The following is a 23,757-nucleotide window of genomic DNA, read 5'->3' as shown; positions in this document are numbered from 1 at the left end:
TCTGGTCTTACGTTTAGATCTTTAATCCATTTTGAGTTTATTTTTGTGTATGGTGTTAGAAAGTGTTCTAGTTTCATTCTTTTACAAGTAGTTGACCAGTTTTTTTAGCGCCACTTGTTAAAGAGATTGTCTTTTCTCCATTATATATTCTTGCCTCCCTTGTTAAAGATAAGGTGTCCGTAGGTGTGTGGATTTATCTCTGGGCTTTCTATTTTGTTCCATTGGTCTATAGTTCTGTCTTTGTGCCAGTACTATACTGTCTTGATGACTGTGGCTTTGTAGTAGAGCCTGAAGTCAGACAGGTTGATTCCTCCAGTTCCATTCTTCTTTCTCAAGATTGCTTTGGCTATTTGAAGTTTTTTGTATTTCCATACAAATTGTGAAATTATTTGTTCTTTTTTTTTTTAATTGGTAAATTTTTGGCTGCACTGGGTCTTCATTGCTGCATTCAGCTTTCTCCATTGCAGAGAGCAGGGGCTACTCTCTGATTGTGGTGCATGGGCTTCTCATTGTGGTGGCCTCTCTTGTTGTGCAGCAAGGGCTCTTGGTGAATGGGCTCAGTAGTTGTGGGCCATGGACCTAGTTGCCCTGTGGCAAATGGGATCTTCCCAGACCAGGGATCAAATCCATGCCCCCTACATTGGCAGGCAGATTCTTAACCACTAGACCTCCAGGGAAGTCCCTATAATTCTTTTTATATTTTTTTAGATCCAATTTACTGATATTTTGTTGAAGACTTTTGCATCTGTACTCATGAGGAATATTGGCTTATAGTTTTCTCTTTTGTAAGGTCTTTGCTTGATTTCAGTATTAAGGCAATTCTGAATTCATAGAGTGAATTGGAAAGTATTCCCTCTGCTTCTATTCTCTAAAAGAAATTATAAAGAATTGGCATGATGTCTTCCTTAAATATTTGGTAGAATTTACCAGTCAACCCATCTGGGCCTGGTGTTTTCTGTTTTAGAAGATTATTAATTATTGATTCAATTTCTTTAATAGATACTGGTCTATTCAGATTGTTTCTTTTTGTTTGAGTTTTGGCAGATGGTCTTTAAAAAGATTTGGTCTATATTATGTAGAGTTGTTCATAATATTCCTTCATTATCTTTTTAATTTCTATGGGATCTGTAGTGATGTCCCTTTTTAATTTCTGATATTAGTTATTTGTGTCTTTTTTTCTTAGCCTAGAGACTTACTGATTTTATTGATATTTTTGTTTTGTTGGTTTTTCTCTATTGTTTTCTTGTTTTCAATTTCAGTGCTTTCTGCTCGAATTCTTTTTTTTTTTTCCTTCTGTTTATTTTGGATTTAATTTGCTCCTCTTTTTCTATTTTCCTAAGGCCCACTGCCTTTTTCATAGGCATTTACTACTATCAAGTTGTGACCTATGTTGAGAGGAATGGTTCCAAATCTTATACTTGTGTAATTGATCCCCCACTTGAATGGCTTATGCTTCCTATCGTATGTTGAAACAGTACAGAATATGCCTTCATGTTAAAAAAAAAAAACACCCAGGGTCATGTCAGGTATTTCAAAAAGTGATTCCCTGAGTCAAAACCAAGATTTTGCAGTATAAAAGATGCTTACGAGATGTTTTCCCCAATCTCCTCAAGGGACAGAAATATTTATTTTTGCATTTAGGAGTGTACTTTCAAAGAACTAATGGTCAAGCACAATCTATCATGATACACATGACTTCTGTCTCCACTCATCCTTTCCCCCCCGAATAAACACTGGTCTTTAAATGTTAATATATGGCATATATTTCTTTGGGATTTAGAAAGCTATGAATTAAAATAGTAAAAAGAGCAATAGCCTTTAGCAGTCAGCTGACTTGGATTATAGGCTAACTGCATGAAGTGTGATGAGGGTGTACAGAATGGGATGGGGAGAAATTACTTAGCACTCAGTTGCATTTTTAAAAATGTATATAGACTCATTGACCTTGAAGGTGCTTTGCACTCTAAGTTTTCTGTGACCACATGCTCTTGCCTCTTCTAAGTCCCTGTAGCAATCTGTATTTAAAAAAAATAATTTATCAGTATACTTCTAATTATTTGTTCCATATATGTCTTCCTCACTAGTCAGCAAACTCCATGAGGCAGGAATCACATCTGTCTTGTTCATCATTAGGCATAGAAAGACTTAAATATTTTTGGATGAATGAAGAGTTTTCTACAATGCAAACATTCTATAAAAGTTCCAGAAGCCCATTGATTCATTTAGAGGTTCTTTAGACATTTACTTCAAGGCACTGATTTAGAGGTGAATTGCCCTTGATCTCTGCCCTAAAGGCACTTGAAATCTATTAGAGGAGATGGGCATGGAAAAAAAAGTTGTAGTACAAGTTTGTATGAAGTTCTGCAGCAGCCTGGAGGAGGTAAATAATTTACATTTAAAAATTAAACTCAATTTAGTTTAGTGTTTGAAATATATTACTGGAAATATAATAGCATTCAATTCCAGCAATAATTTAAAGTTGGAAAATTACTTAAATTTATTCTGTCATGGTACAGGAATGGGGAGCTGTTAATCCCAAGTATATTCATTTTGAGATGTGTTCTATCAATATCAGTTTATCAGGCACTTTCTCAACCATTTATTTAACCACTTATCTATTATTTCTTTCAACAATCTGTTAAGACAAATGGTACAATTCCCCATTTTATAGATGAAATCGAAATCAGAGCAGTTAAATAACTTTCTTGAGGTAGCACAGCTGGTAAACAACAATGCCAGGGCACATTTAGGTCTTTTGGAAACAAGCTCAGAGCTCTTTGTATTATATTATAGGCTCATTTTCTAGGTCGCTGTAGTCTTCCCTCAAAGGGCCAGAGTTCCTAATGCTTGTGAGCTTTCTAAGATTCTGATTCTTAGGACTCAGCCAGAATGCCATCTTTCATGATGCTTTTCCTATGAGAAGTGGTTTCTTCAGCCTCATTTTTCATTTATTAATATTCTTATGGCAGTTTTACTTAAGTGCTGTGTTTGACTAACTTTCATCATTTCTCCTACTTAAAATCCTCTTGAGGGGAAGGCAGCTATTCTGAATATTTCTGTATTAGTTCATGGGCTTTTATAATTTATATTATATTTTATAATTTATGTATCATGAATGGTTATAGTTTTTCATACCTTCACTAGAATTCTTTTGTTAATTAAATAGATTGAGAGTGGCACTTTTTCTTTTCCTTCTTTTATTAATAGTTATTTTCTTTGGTTTATAAGAAGTAACATAACTGTTGAAGTGTTCTCCCTTTCTGGAATAAATGTCTTATAGAAGTCACTATAATTGGCCAAAGGGAGCTATTTTGAGGTAAAGTGAATTATGGTACCTCTTCTTCATACCTAGAGGTAATGGCAAGGAAGTTGCTGACAGGGAAGTACTTTTTCATTCTGTTTCTTTAAAAGGACATTTGTCTCTTCCTGTTAATCTATAGGTAGGTACAGAATTAAGCTTTTGGGGGCTTATATTAATCTTTCTTTGATTAGAATATTTACCTTACTGGATTCTTGTGAAGATCAAATGTATAGGAGGAGCAGCATATAGAAGATCATTTGGACTTACAAAGTGCTGTGCAGACAGGAGTATGGTTTTTTATCCTCTAGAGTAATAAATAACTGCTATTTCTGAACTAGCTAAAGCACAGTTCTTCACCCAAACCGTGTGCCTTTTTTTGCCTTTGACAGCATAGACTCCTATTAGAATTTCTTGGTCAACCATCAGGTTCAGTGTCACATTTTTTTCTCCAAAGGCAGTTGCATTATGCCAGGTGTTTTCATATATTTCATTTAATTATCATAACAACTGTAAGGATGCTAGTGTTGCCTCCATTTTAAAGTTGAGTAAATCAAGGGCCATTGAGTTCAGATAACTTAGCCAAAATATTAAGTGGCAGAGTGCAGATTTTATTTCATATATTCTGGGTTCATTTTTTGCTAACCCTTATATTAGTGAGGACACACAGAATTATACTGAGGTGTCAGATTGGCCACAAGATTTGAGTGGCATAACATGACAAAAATCTGTGGAATTCTTGCTTATATGAATTCAGTTTCAGGCCAGGTGACTCTGGAGGGCAGTTGTCCTCCAGGAAGTGATGACTAGCACATTTATGCTGCTTTTGTCTTGTGCTGCCACAATCCCAACTTAAGATCTCTAGGATGTCTTTGCAGAAAAGAGAGAGAGGGAGGGAGGGAGGAAGTCCATGCCAGAGCTGGAGGGTCATACACCAGCTTTTGAATACTTCTCCCAGAGTGTAAGACATGTCACCTTCATTCATAGATCATTAGTGCTACCTAACTACAAGAGATCTGGAAGCTATGGGGGTCTGCCAGACCACTTCACACAGATGTTTCCCAGGGGGAGTTATTTTTACATAGAACATGTTTCCTTCTAACTTGCATTAGGGATAATTTAACATGTCTGAGCCATGTTTTATTCTGTGAGTGCCTCGAGGTCAGGAATTAAATTATTAAATAAGCTATAGAAATGATCCCTGAAAGTATAGTCTTTAAATTATTAAATGAGTTAATTTTTCAGTTCAGTTCAGTTAAACATTGAATACCTGCAATTTCAGGCTCTGTTTTCTTTCCAAAATATATAGCCTATATCTATTGTCTATATTATAGGTAAGTAATAATAGCTAGATAGTTCTAGATTTTATGTTCCTTGAGGGCAGTATAGAATGGTGGTTAAAAGCACTGATTTTGAAAATGTAGGATTCTCGGTCTGTCACTTCCTAACTTTCTGATTCTCTGCAGATTTGTTTTGGTCATACTGCGTGGCTTGTGGGATTTTGGTTCCCCGACCAGGGATTGAATCTTGGCCCTTTGCAGTGAAAGAGCAGAGTCCTAACTAATGGACTGCCAGGGAATTCCCAAGTTGTTTTTTTTTTTTTTAACAGTTTTATTAAGGTATAATATACAATAAAATCCACTCTTTTAAAGTATATAATTTGTACCTTTTAGTATATTCACAGATTTGTGCAACCACTACTTCTAATTTAAAACATTTTATTATATGGGAAGAAACCTTGTACCTGTTAGCAGTTACTTCCTATTCTCCCTTCCCCTAAGCCCCTGGCAAACACCATACTACTTTCTTTCTATGTGGATTTACGTGTTCTGGATTTGGGCAAGTTATTTAACCTTTCTGTGCCTTGGTTTTCTCATTAACAAGGTAGGGACAGTAATACTTAATCAGCTTATTATAAGTGTGATATGGGAGCAGGAAGAGTTAAAGGACTTGGAATTGTGTCTGACACATAATAAATGCTATGTGTTTGTTGTTGTCAGGTTGTATTATTATGTTCAACATTATCATGATCATTATTTTGTTCCCTTTATAGAATTGGACTCATGGTAGACACATTTATCTGATTTCCTCTGGCTCCTCCTCTGTGTCAGATTTTAGGGAATCTTAAATATGAATTAAAATCCCTGCTCTCAAGTTGTTGACAGTTTTACAGCAAAGACAGATATAGAAAGAGTATATACATATATTCTAATGCAGGCTAACCTTGTGAGGTGGGGATTCTTAGTCAATATGATTATAGATGATAAAGCTGAGACCCAGTAATGTTAAATAACTTACCCAGGGCCATGTAGTTAATAGGTAGTTGAGCTGGGATTTGAACCTGAGTCTGACTGATTGCAAAACCTATTTTTACTATTTCTGATGCTTACAAAACAATTTACTGCTACTTTTCTAAAATTTTAAGCCCTACAAAACAAAAACTGTTTTCAGCTAAAAGAGCTTGAGACTCAGCACATACTTAAAAAAATTCAACTACTGGAGCCCTGCTGTTTTATTCTTTCCTTTACCTGCTCTGGCAAGGAAAAATAAAAAGAACAAACCAAAAGAAAAATAACTGAGGACTAAGAAGACCTAAGATGTGGCCTCATCTCTGGGTGAGACAGGCTGTCTCATTCAGCTTTGTCCATTATCTTTCTTGCCAGGCTCCTGTCCAGTCCCTCTCCCTTCTCTGGTCAGTGAGGCTCCATTGTATGGGCAGGGACTTTAGGACCTCAGTGGAGAGTTTTGCAGAGCTTCCTGCAAGAAATGTTCCTGTAGTTAGCCATGACCTCCTGGCAGCAGTTGTATTCATCATTAGGCTTCAACTTTCCCATCCCCCTTTTGAGGTTCCATTGAATCTGCCAGTCACAGAGCAGCTTCCATTGAATCCAGTAGCCTGTTTCTGGTTACATTAGGCATTATCTGTATTGCATTTTTTGGCTCACCTCATTAATAAGCTAGTTCTGTGCTTATTTTCTACAGAATATATAAGCTGACAGAGCCCTTAAAAGCCCCTAACCCAAGGAATTCCCTGGCAAGTGAAGGATGCTGGAGAATAGAGGTTGGGGCTAGGTTTTAAAAAGCTTAAAATTTAGATGTGAAGATTTTACTTTTATTTCCATTAATAGCATGGTTTATGTTTACTTCTTCTTTGAAGATGCGTTGTGGGAACCCTGGATGGCAGCTGAGTAATGAACTCTCTGCCTTTTTACACTGTACAGATTGGAACTTTGTTTTAAACGTTTCACTTTGACGAACTTACCATATGTAGCTCTAGCTGTTCTTGAGTGGCCTCAGAGGTCCATGACATGTCATCATTTCCCACTTTCCTGAGGTGAGCGTTTGAAAAGTATTTGATGAGGCAGTGGTGGCATTTCTAAATTTGAGGATTCTTAAGCCATCTCTGGGGATTTGTTCACAAATGATATGGTTTTTAATATATTCCCTTCCCACATACTTTATACTCAAGTCCACAGTTGGCCTATCCTGGGTTCTGATCGTACAGCTATTCCCTGACTTGTCTGTATGACCACTGATAAGTCTCTTTCTCTTAGTTCTTGTATCCATAATAACAATGATGCTGACTGCATAATCTCTTAAGACTCTTGTGGTTCTGATATTTTAGGACTCCGTATATGGGATGCAGATCAGCCTTTTCTTTGACATTCTTCGTGTACACAGATCATAATGTGTTAAAACGTATTTGTACCACGGTGACTACACACATATTGGCTTATTCATCACATGCTTATAAAACAGATCCCATTGATGATCATGCTACTGTTTTTTGAGTATTTTTTTGGTGTCCTATCCTTTTTATGTTTTCTTCTGCCTTCATGTTCTGGCTGCACCTTCTGTCATCCTGTGGAGAAGGCCAGGCCCAGATACCACTGTGTTCCAGCAGTATCAGAAAAGCATACAACAGAGAAACACAACCAGCTTACTTCAATTTAAACTGACCTTCCTGCTAGCTACAGATTATCAACTCCTGCACAAGCAGCCTGTAGGGCTGGAAGGAGGGGACAAGGCAATTTTGTCCTGACTTGGTGGAAAAACCCCAAGCCTTGCCTCTCCTGTCAGTTGCAAGTACATAGCTTGAATTTCCACTCCTGCTTTACTGCAGTATTAAAGATGTTTGGAAGGAGGCCAGAGATGCAAAAGAAGGAGATAGCTATATTTAGAAAAATGTTGTTTAAGATAGCTGTCTTTGGACATGTTTTTCCCTCATTTTTATTAATTTGCTGCATAGTTTTGATTATGAGCAATAGTAAAAAGTATTCCAAACATTTCATAGCAGTTTAAATTTCAGAGCTATTTTTCTCCTTATCTAATACATCTTTATAAACAACCTGGAGATGATGCATACTATGAATAGTTACTTTTTATTGAGTACTTACTATGTGCCTGACACAGTGCTGAGTGCTTTACATGTATTATTTAACTTTTATATCAGCTGTAAAAGTGGTTTTATTACCATCTGAAACAGATGAAGATACTAGGAACCAAAGGGAGTAAGTAAGTAAGGTGCCCATTCCCATAGTTAATATGTGATGGAGTTATGATTTGAATCTAGCCAACAATGCCTGGCTTCACAACTGCTGGTTCTGTTAACTTCTGAGTCTTACAGACTCTCTAGGAGGTATAGCTGGAGAAGGGCATGGCAACCCACTCCAGTATTCTTGCTTGGAGAATCCTGTGGACAGAGGAGCCTGGTGGGCTACAGTCCATAGGGTCGCACAGAGTGGGACATGACTGAATGTCCCATAGCACACAGCATAGTAGGTATACCATTGTATTTTTCTTAGTAGAGAGATTATACCTTGTCAAGAATCACATGGCATATATATGGTAAATGTAGGACCTGAAGTTTGATCATTTGATATAAATCTATACCCCTGGTTTTTTTGCTTTTATTTTTAGCTATCTTATTTTTATATCTTAAGAAGATGAACCACTTAATGTTCTTTTGGATTAGTCTTTAAATTTATAAATAAATTATAAAAAGCGCTTACTTAAGATGCAAAGAAAAATAAGATGTTCTCAAGGAACTAATAATGGATTGTAAGAAAAAGAAATGCAAAAAATAAGTAATTTTTAAAAGTTAAAAAATTAAAGATGAAAAAAATAAAATGAAAAAAGATGTGTTAAATAAAGAAAAATTAGGAAAAAAAGAAAATATTAAAAAAACACAGGTATAGAATGAGAGGTTCTCTCACTATATATTAAGTGGGGAAAACCTCTAACTTAGTGGTTAGGGCTATGAGTGATTTAAAAAAGGGAAATATAATTGTGAGGTATGGTTTAATAGGGAGAGGGTTTATTTGGGGGGAGGGTGTTAAGTGTACTATATAATAAACACAAAACTGTCTTAAGTATGAGTAGGAAAAAAATTTTTGGAGCTGTGTTTTGTTTTTGTAGGAACACAACTCTGAAATGTTCATGTGAATAGGAAAAGCAGTGTATTTGAAACTTTCATGAATTTATCATGTAGTATATTTGTGTTTTCAGTGCCTAGCTTACATAAATGTTTATTGAATGAATGAATTTTGGGTCTGACTCTGGAGGTGTAGGGGTGCTGTCATTAGTATTGTAATACAATGTGCTATAAAGGGCTAAAGATGGAATCTTTAATGAATACCTAGTCTAGCTTCTTCTTCTAACTGATGTGAGAAGTGGGATCCAGGGAGTGGAAGTGACTTTTCTGGTAAGTTATAAAGGAGAACTAGAATTCACTGCTCCTGGCAGCACTAACGATTTTCTGGAATAAATTGCCAATATTTTCAGAGATTTCATGAATACAGGTAAAATGTATAGAGTAAATATTGTTGAAAGTATTTTGATTTACTGACTTCTTTACAGATAAAGTTAGGCTATAATGGTTTGTTCTTTTCTTCTTATTTCTGCAGTTGTGTATTCAGTTCAGTCGCTCAGTCATGTCTGACTCTGCGACCCCGTGGACTGCAGCACTCCAGGCTTCCCTGTCCATCATCAGCTCCCAGAGCTTGCTGAAACTCATGTCCATCAAGTCAGTGATGCCATCCAGCCATCTCACCCTCTGTTGTCTCCTCTTCCTCCTGCCTGCAATCTTTCCATCAGGGTCTTTTCCAATGAGTCTCCTGCATTGTAGGCAGATTGTTTACCAACTGAGCTATCAGGGAAGCCCGTAGTTCTAGATTAGACAGGTTCAGTAGGTTGAACCTAACTTTTGATCATAGTTCTCCTGCGGTGCACATACAGCAAAGCTTTCCCCCTCAAAGGCCAGGTTGGAAGCAGTGGCCTTCATTTCTTATGTATAATTTATCTCTCCTTCCTGGTGTTTGAGTCTTGTTGGTCTTGATAAATGCCTGTTTTCTATGCACAGCATGCAGTTAACATGGAGTCCTGGTGTGGCGCTGCTTAGGAAGCGGTGGATGAGAGCACATGTGAGAGGGGGCAGTTAAAGGCAGCTTGTGCCTTTAACTCCTTTGGTTGATTAAGCTAGAGAGCTTGTCTGATCATAATGAGTCTGTAAATCTCAGTGCCAGAATGGGAAACTGATGTGGAAAGGATTCATTGGTCTTGTTTCACCACAGAAAGGAATGGAGGTCAAAAGGGTTCAGACGTGGAGGAGAAATTGGAGTCAATAGTCCCAGATTTGACTCTGGGCTCAGTCATTTATAAGCCATGTGACCTTGGACAGGTTCCTTAGTCTGAACCTCAATTTTCCCATCTATAACATGGTGTTAATAATACCAAGTATCTCAGAAAATTCAGTGCTTCCCCAGATATCTGTGAGACTTGTTCCTCTCCTCCTTTTTCAGACCTTTCCTCAAATATCACCTTCGTGTGATGCTTTCCCTAATTATCCTCTTAAATATAATCCCTATCCTGACACTCCTTGTTCCCTTACCCTGTGTTTTTTTTGTCATATCACTAAATGGCTTTTTATTTTTTTGCTATTTGTTGATTGTCTTGCTCCCACTCATAACAATAACAAAATACAGCAATAATAGTAACAGCTAATTCTTATATATAGGGCACTGTTCTAAGCACTTTACATATATGTTAACTACTTTAATCTTTATAGAAAGCCTATTAGGCAGTACTATTGTTATCCCCATTTTATAGATTAAAAACTGAGGCATGGAGAAGTTAAGTAATTTTCAGGGAACACATAGGTGGTTAGCAGTGGAGTCAGAATCTGAACCTAAGCTCTCTGGCTCCAGAGTTCTTGCTTTTAACCACTGTCCTACACTGCCTAACTGGAACATAAGATTCTTGAGGACAGGGATGTTTGTCTTCTTATTTACTGTTGCTTCCCCAGTACCTAGAATAGTACCTGGCACATAGTAAGCAAGAATATTTGTAGAAAGAATGGATACATCATGATAACATGTGAGGGGAAAAGGGGTAAATGGCATTGTTGTGAGTTTCATCCTTGGCCCATCTGTATCTTCTGGGGTCCTAGCTATTGCTGTAGTCGTGTGCTGTTCAGCACAGTAGCCAGTAGCACATGGCAGGTGCTCAGTAGCACATGTGACTGACAGCTTCTATATTGAACAGCACAGATGTAGAACATTTCTGTCACCGTAAAAAGTTCTGTTTGGACCAGCCAGAGGGGGTAAGTAAGGTGAGGCCTGAGGAGGAGCAAGTGGTGAGCAAGTGGAGAGATAAAGAGGGATGGTCTCGTGGAGGGCTTTGGATGCTAACATAAAGTTTGGACTTTATTTTGAAGCCAGTGGTTCCTGAATTTGCCATAAGTGTACAGTGCAATAGTGTTAACTATATGTACCTTGTTGTTCAGCAGATCTTTAGAACGTTCCTCTTGTAAAACTGAAACTGTATCCCTAAGGGATAGTCTACAAATAGTCTACAACAACAGCTCCCCATCCTTCAACAGCCCCTGGCAACCACCATTCCTTCTGTTTCTGAGTTTGTCTGCTTTAGATACCTCATGTAAGTGTTGTCATGTAGTATTTATTTGCCTTTTTGTGACTGGTTTATTTCACTTAGCATAATGTCCTCATTATGGAGAAGGAAATGGTAACCCACTCCAGTGTTCTTGCCTGGAGAATCCCAGGGATTGGGGAGCCTGGTGGGCTGCTGTCTATGGGGTCGCACAGAGTCAGACACGACTGAAGCGACTTAGCAGCAGCAATGTCCTCAAGGTTTATTCACAGCGTAGCATATAACAGGGTTTTCTTCTTTGCTAAGGCTTAATATTATAATATTGTATATATACACCAGTTTTCTTTATCTGTTCATCTGTCAGTGGACATTTAAGTTTCTTCCACCTCTTTGTTATTGTGAGTAATGCTGCAGTGAACATGGGTGTGCACATATCTCTTAAAGATCCTGTTTTCAATTCGTTTGGAGCTAGACTCTGAAGTGGGATTGCTGGGTCATATAGTAATTATATTTTTAAATTTTTGAGGCACCTCCATACCATTATTTCCATAGTGGCTGCACTATTTTACATTCCCACAAATAGTCTACAAGGGTTCCAGTTTCTCTGCATCCTTGCCAGTGCTTGCTATTTTTTTTTTTTTTTTAATGGTGGCTATCCTCACAGATTTGAGGTGGTATCTGATTTGTATTTCCCTGATGATTAGTGATCTTTTCACGTGTGTTGCCCATTTGTATATCTCCTTTGGAGAAATGTCTATTCGTGTTGTTAAATAGAGTTATTTGTAAAACTCTGTTGTAAATAAGAACCCCGGGTAATTCTGAAGGAGAGTGGTGGTGAGTGGGTCAGCAACTGTGATGGAGAGTGAGGAGGCTTGGATCACTCAAGCTGCATTATTCTTGACTGGGTTATTCTTGGCAACACACACAGTCTCCAGTTTGATTCTTTTGTGATGTCTATACCATTAAGTTTCAAATTAGACAGGTTCCCTGGGGAGTCTTCACTGTGTCCTGATATTATCTGTGCTTCCATTTTCTAATTTTTTAGCTTCTTCTATTACAATCTCTTTCCTTTTCATCAAGAGTTCTTTTTCAAGAGTGTTGGTGGTGTTGGGCAAGAATCTAACTTTTCTTTTCTCCCATCCTCCTTTTTTTCCTTTTTACTTCCAGCTTCATCATGGTAAATCGCTTACTGATCCTGTGCGCAGGACTGTAGCCCAGAGCATCCTGAGGCCTTTGCACCTAATAAGGGTGGTTCTGCCAGGTTTTTCTGAACGTTTTTGTCCTGAGACAAAGGATTTGGCCTGGTATTTAGTCTTAACTGTTTGGATGCAGCAGCTCCTGATTCAGTCTTTGACCTCCCATTGCAAGGGCTCACTGGACTTTGAACTAACCAGTAAGCAGAGGAGATCTCTTTTCTTTTGGGTAGAAAAGCGGCCTCACTGTCACTCTTCTGGAGTCTGGAGGCCTGAGGTGCAGTCCTGGATCTGTTACTGACTTGCTGTGTGACTTTGAGCAAGTTACTGGGTCTCTGTTTTCTGTTGCAAAATGAAAGGCTTGAATTAAATGATCTTTGAGATCCTTCCAGTGACATTTGGAATAAGGTATGATTTGCTGGTTGAAAAATAATCCATATGATGGATAAAGATGTGTTACATACATACAATGTAAATATTACTCAGCCATTAAAAAGAATGAAATAATGCCGATTGCAGCAACATGGATGGACCTAGAGATTGTCATACTGAGTGAAGTAAGTCAGACAGAGAGGAGAAATATCATATGACATCCCTTATATGTGGAATCTAAAATGATACAAATGAACTTACTTACAAAACAGAAAGAGACTCACAGACTTGGAGAATGAACTTATGATTGCTTGGGAGAAGAGATAGTTAAGGATTTGGGGATGGACATGTACACACTGCTATATTTGAAATGGATAACCAACAAGGACCAACTGTATAGCACATGGAACTCTGCTCCATGTTATGTGGCAGCCTGGATGGGAGGGGAGTGTGGGGGAGATGAATACATGTATGTATATGATGGTTGAGGTGCTTGCTGTTCATCTGAAACTGTCACAACATTGTTTGTTAATTGGTTATACTCCAGTACAAAATAAAAATATAATCCATGTGAATAATATAAATCAGTGTGAATAATAGAAGTTTCATTTGCAAATGTTAAAAACATGCTACTTTGTTTTTTTGTTTGTTTTAAATATTTATGTTTGGCTGTGTTGGGTCTTAGTTATGGCACGATGTCTTCCCTAGTGCCACGAGGGCTTCTCTCTAGTTCTGACGTGCTGGCTTACTTGCCGCCCCCCTCCCCAACAGCATGTGGAATCTTAGTTCCCTAAGAACCTGCATCCCCTGCATTGGAAGGTGGATTCTTTATTTTTTTCAAGATATTAATAAATGTATTGAATATGAAAACCTAGCTATAAAAAAGCAATTGTGTGTTTAACACCTGACAAGTTAATCTAGTGTATATTAGGAAAGCACTGTGACAGTACTAACACAGCAATTGACTTATGCCCCAAACAGCCACCCCACCAGGGTGCTTTTCTGACCCCAAAGCTTCCCAGGGACCACTGGTTCAGGACCACCTGCACCCCGGACATGCTTGCTCCTCTTGTTACCAAATGTCCTGCACAACAGCGCAGCAGGCAGTGTGGGCATCTGCAGACCCTTCTTCCTCTTTCCCAAGTCTACAGGTCTGGCCTGCCACGTGGAAGGCAGATTCTTAACTACTGAACCACCAGGGAAATCCTCCAAAACATGCTACTTTGGAATAGCAAACATTTATATCAATAGGCATATTATGAAAAACAGACAGATACATACTTGTCCTCCTGCCTAAAAATGTTTGGTAATATCAAAGCAGATCAGTATCTCCTTCTAAACATCAGTCTTTATCCAAACATTGATATAATATTACATTTTTTATTAAGGGTCATTTTGCTTCCTAATGAACATGTTGGAATTTATTTTCAGAGTAGCCAGTTACTCCATCCGAATGACATGTAGTTGGAAATATTTGTGCAAGAGTGCAGATCAATTTGGAGATCTCAATGGAACTGGAAGGAAAAAATTCCTGCAGTGAACTTTTGAGTTTATCTTGAAGAGCTAAGTAAATGGTGGTCAACCTTATAGTTTGTGATCAACTTTATCTGAAATTAAAAGTCTGGAATGTTTTAAAAACTAGTATTTTCATGCTATAACTTGGATAAATCTTGAAAACATTATGCTTTAGTGAAATAGAAAATAGAATGGTGGTTGCTGGGGAGTGGAGAAAATGAGTTAATGTCTAATGGGTACAGAGTTTCAGATGAGGAAGATGGAGATGTTCTAGAGATAGATGTTGGTGATTTGCATAACAGTGTAAATGTACTTAATGCTACAAAATTGTATACTTAAAAATACTTAAAATGGCACATTTTATGATATATATTTATCACCACAAACAAAAAATCCCTTCAGTGTTTTAAGTCCAGTGCCTACAAGACTGGTTGCCTAAATTTTGGTCAGCCATCCTTGCATTGTATTACAAATGATGAACCCCTTTTTCCTTAATACTTGCAGTGCTGTAGTACTCTACAGTTTAGGAAATGTCTTCTCTGCTTTCCCATTGAATATTCAGAATAGTCACAAGAAGTGGGTAGAGAGGAGTAGATACGAGACCCTAAGAGGTTTGTCACTGATAGGTCAGGGACAGAGATAAGAGCCTAGACCATATGGCCTGTCTAGTTCCAGAGCCTCCCCGTCCATCAGTGCAAGGGCTGAAAACTTAAAGTGGGGTGTTTTCAAGAATGGGGCCTTGGCATCTTTGAAGCAAGATAGTTCCTCCAGCAAAGAATTCCTTGATTAGAGCTCAGCGGCAGAGCAGTTGAGTGCTGCACTGCTGACTTGCAAGTGGGGTCTGGTTTGTCTCCACATCTTCAGCAGACAGAGCATCTTGATGAAGGAGACTGATCACATCACATCATCTCATCAAAGTTTGACTGATTTAATACTACATACTCAACTTTTTTTCCCTTAGAGGGAATTAGTTTTTAAAATATGGGTAATACAATAGGATCAAAAGTAAATAAAGAGATTCATAATGAAGGGGGAAATAAGGGAAACAGAATAAGTGAAACCAGAAGTTCTTGCATAAACTAAGGTTTGGTGTCCTGAGTGTCCTCGTGGCCAGAGCAATGCCTTGTCTAAGGTTCACAGTATCCATCATTCATTCATTTATTCTTTCAACTGATGGTGTATTCCTACTGAGTGTTTTAATAGTCAGAAGGCACACATTGATATCTGGGTGTAATATCTGAAGTGTAATATCTGAAGAAAATATAGATCATCTTAAACAATAGACGACATTTATGGTTTTGCCACAGTAAGCCTGATGGTAGGGTCTGTGTATGGTTTATTTCTGTTTAGTCTATACCTGGCACCAGTAATAGACTTAGAGTAAATGCTTAATATGAATCTACTGAATAAATAAATGATTTTTTACAAAAAATTATTGGGGTATAGTTGATTTATAATGTTGTGTTACTTTATGGTGTACAGCAAAGTAAATCAGTTATAAATATATATCCATCTATCCATCCATTCTCTTTTAGATATTTTTCTCATATAGGTCATTACAGAGTCTTGGTAGAGTTCCCTGTGCTATACAGTAGGTTCTTATTATCTATTTTATATATAGTAGTGTGTATATGGGGCTTCCTGGGTAGCTCAACTGGTAAAGAATCTGCCTGCAATGTAGGAGACCCTGGTTCGATTCCTGGGTCAGGAATTTCCCCTGGAGAAGGGGTAGGCTACCCACTCCAGTATTCTTGGGCTTCCCTGGTGACAGATGGTAAAGAATCTCCCTGCAATGCAGGAGACCTGGGTTCAATCTCTGGATTGGGAAGATCCCATGGAGGAGGACACTGCAACCCATTCTAGTATTCTTGCCTGGAGAATCCCCACAGACAGAGGGGCCTGGTGGGCTACAGTCCACGGAGTTGCAAAGAGTCGGATACAACTGAGCAACTAAGCACAGCACAGTGTGTGTATGTCAGTCCCAATCTCCCAATTTGTCTCCCTCCTTTCCCCCTTGATAACCATAGATTGTTTTCTATATCTGTAACTCTATTTCTGTTTCATGAGTAAGTTTGTTTATACCATTTTTTTTAGATTCCATGTAATAAGTAATATCATACAATATTTGTCCTTCTCTGTGTCACTTACTTCAGTCAGTATGACAGTCTCTAGATCCATCCATGTTGCTACATAGGATGGTTTTTCATTCTTTTTTATGGCTGAGTAAAATTCCATTGCGTGGGCACACACACGTGTGTGTGTATATACCACATCTTCTTTTATTTTTTTAATTGAAGGATAATTGCTTTACAGAATTTTGTTGTTTTCTGTCAAGCCTCAACATGAATCAGCCATAGGTATACATATGTCCCCTCCCTCATGAACCTCCCTCCCATCTCCCTCCCCATCCCACCCTTCTAGGTTGATGCAGAGCCCCAACTTCCCATTGACTATCTATTTTACGTATCGTAATGTAAGTTTCCATGTTACTCTCTCCATACATCTCATTCTCTCCTTCCCTCTCTCCATGTCCATAAGTCTGTTCTCTATGTCTGTTTCTCCATTGCTGCCCTCCAAATAAATTCTTCATGTACCACATCTTCTTTATCCATTCTTCTGTCGATGGACAGGAAATGATTGCTGTAGAATGGTTTACATTATAAAGGATATAATGTAAAACTTATACAATGAAATGACTTCATAACAGTCATTTTGATGTTCAGCAAATACTGAATACCTGTGGCATATACTTGGTCCTCTGTTGGGCCTTGTGGGAGATAAAGGCATGAGTAGATTAGAGCTTGGTCCTTAAGGGATATTTTTTTAAAAAAACCAAGGATACAAAGTACTGTGTGATGACATAGAATGCTTTGGGAGGACAATGAGAACTCAGAGGAGAGTTCATTATAGGCTGTCCAGTTTTCTCATGGGTAAGATGGAGTTAGTAAATAATACCTACTTCATAAGGTAGATGTGAAAATTAAAGAACATGTAAAGCTCCAAGAAAAATTCCTCTCATAGTTAAGCACTTCATAAACATTAGCTAATATAATATTCTGAGAAGATATACTGGAGAAAGGGTGCATGGAGTTAGGTTCTTTAAACCTCCATGCTTCTCTCTACCATAGCACATGGATATCCTTATTTGACTTTTGTTCCCCTTCTTTGCTAGCTCCAGAGTCCTTAAGGGCTTGTACCATAACTTATTCATCTTCATATCCCTAATGCTGGTATATGGGATAATAATGCCTGGTATAAAATAAAGACGTAGTGAAGATTTATTGATGGAAAGAAGGAAGCAAGCAAGCATATTGGGAGCCAAACAGGCCTGCTTCTTTAGCAACTGAGAAAGTTCCAACGACATGCTTTACGGGCACCCATTTCTGCTGTGAATTATATCTGACAGCATATTCTGCCATGCTGTTATTCTGCCTCCACGTTCCTTCATTCCTTACTGCCTTTATACCCCTGCTAGACTACTTCTGCTGAACTCTAAGCAAATGGACATAATGGTCGGTGGGTAGTTAGTTCATAGCAGTCATAGGCCCTCAGATCAATATTTTTAGATTCCCAGTTGTTTATTGGCCATCTCAGCCTCTGCTTGTTCAAAAATGAATGCTATATTTCATTGCTTACCTTAGAAACCTCTTATTTCCCCACATCAAGCGCTGCATACAGAGTTTATAACATAGTTTCTAAATCCTGTCAGTTATAACTCTATAAAGTATTTCCTATATTCTTTCCTTCTTTTCCGTTTCGGCTCTTTCTAGTTCAGACCTTCTGTTTCTCTTCTGCCAGTCCATCGTCCGTCTTCTCATGAAACACTGTTCTAAAACACAGAAGGATTATGTCACTTTGTTACTATAATCCTTCATGGCTCCCTGTTCATCTGCATAACAATTCTTTTTATACTAAGTGGTTGCTGTTCAGTCACTCAGTTGTGACTGAACTCTTTGCGACCCCATGGACTGCAGCACGCCAGGCCTCCCTGTCCCTCACCATCTCCCAGAGCTTGCTCAGACTCATGTCCATTGAGCTGATGATGTCATCCAACCATCTCATCCTCTGTCGTCCCTTCTCCTCCTGCCTTCAATCTTTCCCAGCATCAGGGTCTTTTCAAATGAATCAGCTCTTTGCATCAGGTGGCCAGAGTATTGGAGCTTTAGCTTCAGCATCAGTCTTTACAATAAATATTCAGGGTTGATTTTCTTCAGGATGGACTGGTTTTGATCTCCTTGCAGTCCAAGGGACTCTTAAGAGTCTTCTCCAACACCACAGTTCAAAAGCATCAATTCTTCGGTGCTCAGCCTTCTTTATGATTCAATTCTCACATCCATACATGACCACTGGAAAAACCAAAACTTTGCCTAGACGAACCTTTGTTGGCAAAATAATGTCTCTGCTTTTCAATATGCTGTCTAGGTTGGTCATAACTTTCCTTCCAAGGAGTAAGTGTCTTTCAATTTCATGGCTGCGATCACCATTGGCAGTGATTTTCGAGCCCAAAAAAATAAAGTCAGCCATTCTTTCCACTGTTTCCACATCTATTTGCCATGAAGTGATGGGACCAGATGCCATGATTTTAGTTTCCTGAATGTTGAGTTTTAAGCCAGCTTTTTCACTCTCCTCTTTCAATTTCATCACTCTTTAGTTCCTCTTCGCTTTCTGCCATAAGGGTGGTGTCATCTGCATATCTGAGGTTATTGATATTTCTCCTGGCAATCTTGATTCCAGCTTGTGCTTCATCCGGCCCAGCATTTCTCATGATGTACTCTGCATATAAGTTAAATAAGCACGGTGGCAATATACAGCCTTGACGTGCTCCTTTCCCAATTTGGAACCAGTCTGTTCCATGTCCGGTTCTAACTGTCGCTTCTTGACTTGCATACAGGTTTCTCAGGAGACGGGTAAGATGGGCTGGTATTCCCATCTCTTTAAGAATTTTCCACAGTTTTTTGATAGCTTCCATTTTATAGATGAAGAGGTAATTGCCTTCTTGTAGCAGGTAACCTCGCTCCCCAGGTGGTGCTAGTGGTAAAGAACCCTCCTGACAAAGCAGGTAGACATAAGAGATGAGGGGTTCATTCTTTGGGGCAGAAAGATCCCCTGGGAGAAGGAAATGGCAAACCACCCCAGTATTCTTGCCTGGAGAATCCCATGGACAGAAGAGCCTGGTACAGTCCATGGGGTCTCAAAGAGTTGGACACAACTAAAGCTCTTGAGAAATCTGTATGCAGGTCAGGAAGCAACAGTTAGAACTGGACATGGAGCAACAGACTGGTTCCAAATAGGAAAAGGAGTACGTCAAGGCTGTATATTGTCACCCTGCTTATTTAGCTTATATGCAGAGTAAACTCTGAGAAATGCTAGGCTGGAGGAAGCACAAGCTGGAATCAGGACTGCTGGGAGAAATATCAGTAACCTCAGATATGCAGATGACACCACCCTTATGGCAGAAAGTGAAGAAGAATTAAAGAGCCTCTTGATAGAAGTGAAAGAGGAGAGTAAAAAAGTTGGCTTAAAGCTCAACATTCAGGAAACTTAAGATCATGGCATCCGGTCCCATCACTTCATGGGAAATAGATGGGGAAACAGTGGCTGACTTTATTTTTCTGGGCTCCAAAATTACTGCAGATGGTGATTGCAACTATGAAATTAAAAGATACTTACTCCTTGGAAGGAAAGTTATGACCAACCTAGATAGCATATTAAAAAGCACAGATATTACTTTGCCAACAAAGGTCTGTCTAGTCAAGGCTGTGGTTTTTCCAGTGGTCATGTATGGATGTGAGAGTTGGAATATAAAGAAAGCTGAACACAGAAGAATTGATGCTTTTGAACTGTGGTGTTGAAGAAGACTCTTGAGAATCCCTTGGACTGCAAGGAGATCCAGCCAGTCCATCCTAAAGGAGATCAGTTCTGGGTGTTCATTGGAAGGACTGATGTTGAAGCTGAAATTCCAATACTTTGGCCACCTGATGCAAAGAGCTGACTCATTGGAAAAGACCCTGATGCTGGGAAAGATTGAGGGCAGAAGGAGAAGGGGATGACAGAGGATGAGATGGTTGGATGGCATCACCGACTCGATGAACATGGGTTTTGGTAGACTCCGGGAGTTTGTGATGGACAGGGAGGCCTGGCATGCTGCGGTTCATGGGGTCACAAAGAGTCGGACACAACTGAGCGACTGAACTGAACTGAATGTGATATTAAATTGTTGAATTCCAATAAAAGCTTTCTTTTAACTTACCCACTAGTTAATTCATTCATCTAGTTGAAAACCTTTACTGAGCACCCTGCTTTATACCAAGCCCTTTACTGGAAATTCAGTGGTGAATAAAACAGATATGGTCCCTCAACCTTATGTTGCTTAAAATGTAGCAGGAAGAAAAGAATTGGGTAGACAGATTTCAGCCACAAGTATTTATAACAAAGAAGTTTCAGAGAGTCCAGGGATCATAAAATGGCCTGTAGACATGCCCAATCTGGCTTTCTGAGATTTTTTTTTTTCTTGGACTGCACCACACAGCTTGTGGGATCTCAGTTCCCTTACAATTGATCTTGTACCCTCGGTGGTAAAAGCATGCAGTCCTAACCACTGGACCACCAGAGAATTCTCTGAGATCCTTCATAAGAGCCGAGAGGACACAATTGAGAAATGGGGACAGGATGAGAATATTCCTGCCATGTTTTCCCTGCAATTCTATGTTACAGCTTTTCAGAACTGTACAGTGTTCTCTGAATGTGCCTTGCTCTCTCATTGTATAATTTCGCAAATGACCTTTCCTTCTCCTCCCTCTGTAGAATTCCTGGCATCCTTCAAAACATAGATCAAATAGCATTCTTTTGAAATCTTATATATCTCTCTCCTTAAATAAGATAAGGTTCAGCTACATATAATAAATCTAAAATAACAATAGTTTAAAAACATAGGGTTTTATTTTCTCGTGTAAAACAGTAAAAAGGTAGTCCAGGGCTGAAATGATCAAGGATGCAGGCTTCTTCTGTCATCCTTGGTTTGAGACTTCTATTCTCAAGGTCACTTCACAGAAAAGGTTGATGAGCTCCAGTCATCATGTCTTAATTCCAGATAGCAGGTATGAGGAAGAGGAGAAGGAAAGACACCTCCCCCAGCTAACAGTGATCCCTTTAAGCAGGCTTTAAGAGTAAGTCCTATACAATATATTTCAGTTATATCTCATTGAGCAGAGCTAATCACATAGCCTCACTTAACTACAGGAGAGACTGGAGAATAGACTCGTTTAACTGAGCATATTGCCATCTAGTGGCAATCAGAACATCTCTCCCACCCACCCCCCATCCTTTGGTAAGCTGTTGTTTCTTTAAATTCTAGCATTCCGTATAACAGTACAATTTTGCTATTGTTAGTTTTTGTGTTTTTCTCCGTCATACAAACACCTCAGGGACAGAAATTATGTCCTGTTATCTCTGACTTAGTAACACGTTGCTCAGAGCTTGTCACGAGATTTCAGTTCATGTGTATAAATGAGGATATTGCATTAAATGACTTAATTCCTTTTAGTGCATTAAAAATTTCTATATTTTTTCCTTGATGATTCAAGAATCACAAATTTGTGTTATTTTAATAGCTTTATTGAGGTATAACATATATGATAAAATTCACCCATTTTAAGTATACTATTCAATGCTGTTTAGTAAATTTACTGAGTTGTGCAACTATCACCAAAATCCAGTGTAAGCCATTTTTAATTACCCCAAAGAGATCTCTTGCTCTCATTTGCTGTCAACCTCCATTTCTGCTCCAGGTCCTAGGTGAACAAATATCTACCTGCCCCATGATTTGCCTTTTCTGAACATTTCGTATAAATAGAATCACATAATATGCTGTCTTTTGTTCTGGCTTCTTTCAGTTAGCACAATATTTTTGAGGTTAATGAATGCTATGATATGTATCAGTAGTTCTTTTTTATTGTTGATATTGTTATTAATAAACTTTGAAAGTTATTTTCTGAGTGGTTGTTTTCAGGATTAAATATATATTGTTATTACACATTACATATTATAACATACATATTACAGTCTACTTCATGTGCAAACAGTCTGGGACTTCCTGGTGGTCCAGTGGTTAAGACAGTGCTGCCAATGCAGCGGGCACAGATTTGGTCCCTGATCAGGGAACTAAGATTCTGCATGCCTATGGTGCAGCCAAAAGAAAAAAAAAATGAAGAAAATACATATACAATCAATGTACTTCACATTATAAACTAACTTAATTTCAGTAAAATTTAGAAACTTTGTTCCAGTGTAGCTCCATTTTTCCTCTCTTTTACTTTGGTCTTGTTTTTCTGTACAGTAAATTTTTGTTTGTCGTAGATGCAACAATGTAGTTTTAAAGTTATTGTTTTACATAACTGTCTTTTAAGAGAAAAAGAGAAAAATATTTATGCTATCTTTATTTTTACCTATGTAATAGCCTTTACTGATGCTCTTTTTCTTTTCACGTGGATTTGAATTACCCTGTAGTGCTATTTCCTTTCAACCAGAAGGCTTTATTATATGTCTTTAGGGTTTTTGGAAAGGGAGGTTGCTGTCAGTGAATTATCTTAGTTGTTAGTTATTTGGGAATGTCTTTATTTTTGCCTTTAATTTTGAATGATAGTTTTACTGAGGTCACAAATTGTGGTTGGTAAACTTTTTTTCATTCAGTGCATTTGATTTATTATTCCACTGCCTCTGGCCCCCATTGTTTCTAATGAGAAGTGAGCTGTTAACCTTAATCTTATTGTTGTCCCCTTTCATCTCATAAGTTGTTTTCTCTTGCCACTTTCAAAATTTTCTCTTTGGCTTTCAACGGTTTTTACTATGATGTGTGCAAGTGTGTCTCTTTTTGTGTTTAGCCCACTTGGAGTTCACCATCTTGGGTATAGTGTAATGTTTGTTTTTAAAATCAAATTTGGGAAGCTTTTGGTGATTATATCTTCAGATATTTTTTCTACTCCTTTCTTTCCTCTCTTTAGAAATCCCGTTACTTGTGTGTAACGGTTTGTTCCATAGTTTCCCACAGGTCTCTGACTTTATTTTTCATTTTTTCTTTTTGTTTTTCAGATTGCATTATCTGTATTCATCCATCTTTGAATTTGATGATTCTTTCTTCTGTCAGCTCAGATTTGTTTTGAGTCCTCTTGAATGTTTGATTTCAGAATACAATTTTCATTTGGTTCTTTTTATAATTTCTGTTTATTGATATTCTCTATTTGATGAGTAATTATCATCATACTTTCATTTAGTTCTTTAAATATGGTTTCCTTTATTTTAAAAAAAATTTCTAATAGATGCTTTGAAATATTTATCTATTGATTCTAATATCTAAGTCTCCTTGAAGACAATATCTATAGTCTCCTTTTATCCCCACCAGTAAATGGGTCATCCCAGTATCTTTGCATGTTTTATGATTTTTTTGGTTGAAAAACTATGTTGTAGATAATATAATGTAGCGACTCTTGATTCAGA

At 38.1% G+C, this 23,757-nt stretch overlaps 1 protein-coding gene across 6 annotated transcripts in view; it reads left to right on the top strand.

Moving 5' to 3' along the window:
• FAM168A (family with sequence similarity 168 member A) overlaps window positions 1-23,757 on the top strand; it is a 202,420-nt gene that overhangs the window by 94,661 nt on the left and 84,002 nt on the right. Inside the window, exon 2 of one of the 6 annotated variants that reach the window (XM_070803870.1) lies at window positions 9,205-9,323. The exons of the other annotated variants lie outside the window; for them this stretch is intronic. The gene's annotated coding sequence lies outside the window, so the exon portion shown is untranslated. The remainder of the gene's footprint in view (window positions 1-9,204; window positions 9,324-23,757) is intronic. 6 annotated transcript variants of the gene reach the window in all.

Source organism: Bos indicus, chromosome 15, assembly GCF_029378745.1.
Source record: "Bos indicus isolate NIAB-ARS_2022 breed Sahiwal x Tharparkar chromosome 15, NIAB-ARS_B.indTharparkar_mat_pri_1.0, whole genome shotgun sequence".
Lineage (NCBI taxonomy): Eukaryota > Metazoa > Chordata > Mammalia > Artiodactyla > Bovidae > Bos > Bos indicus.
This window is presented reverse-complemented; position numbering and strand designations above follow the sequence as displayed.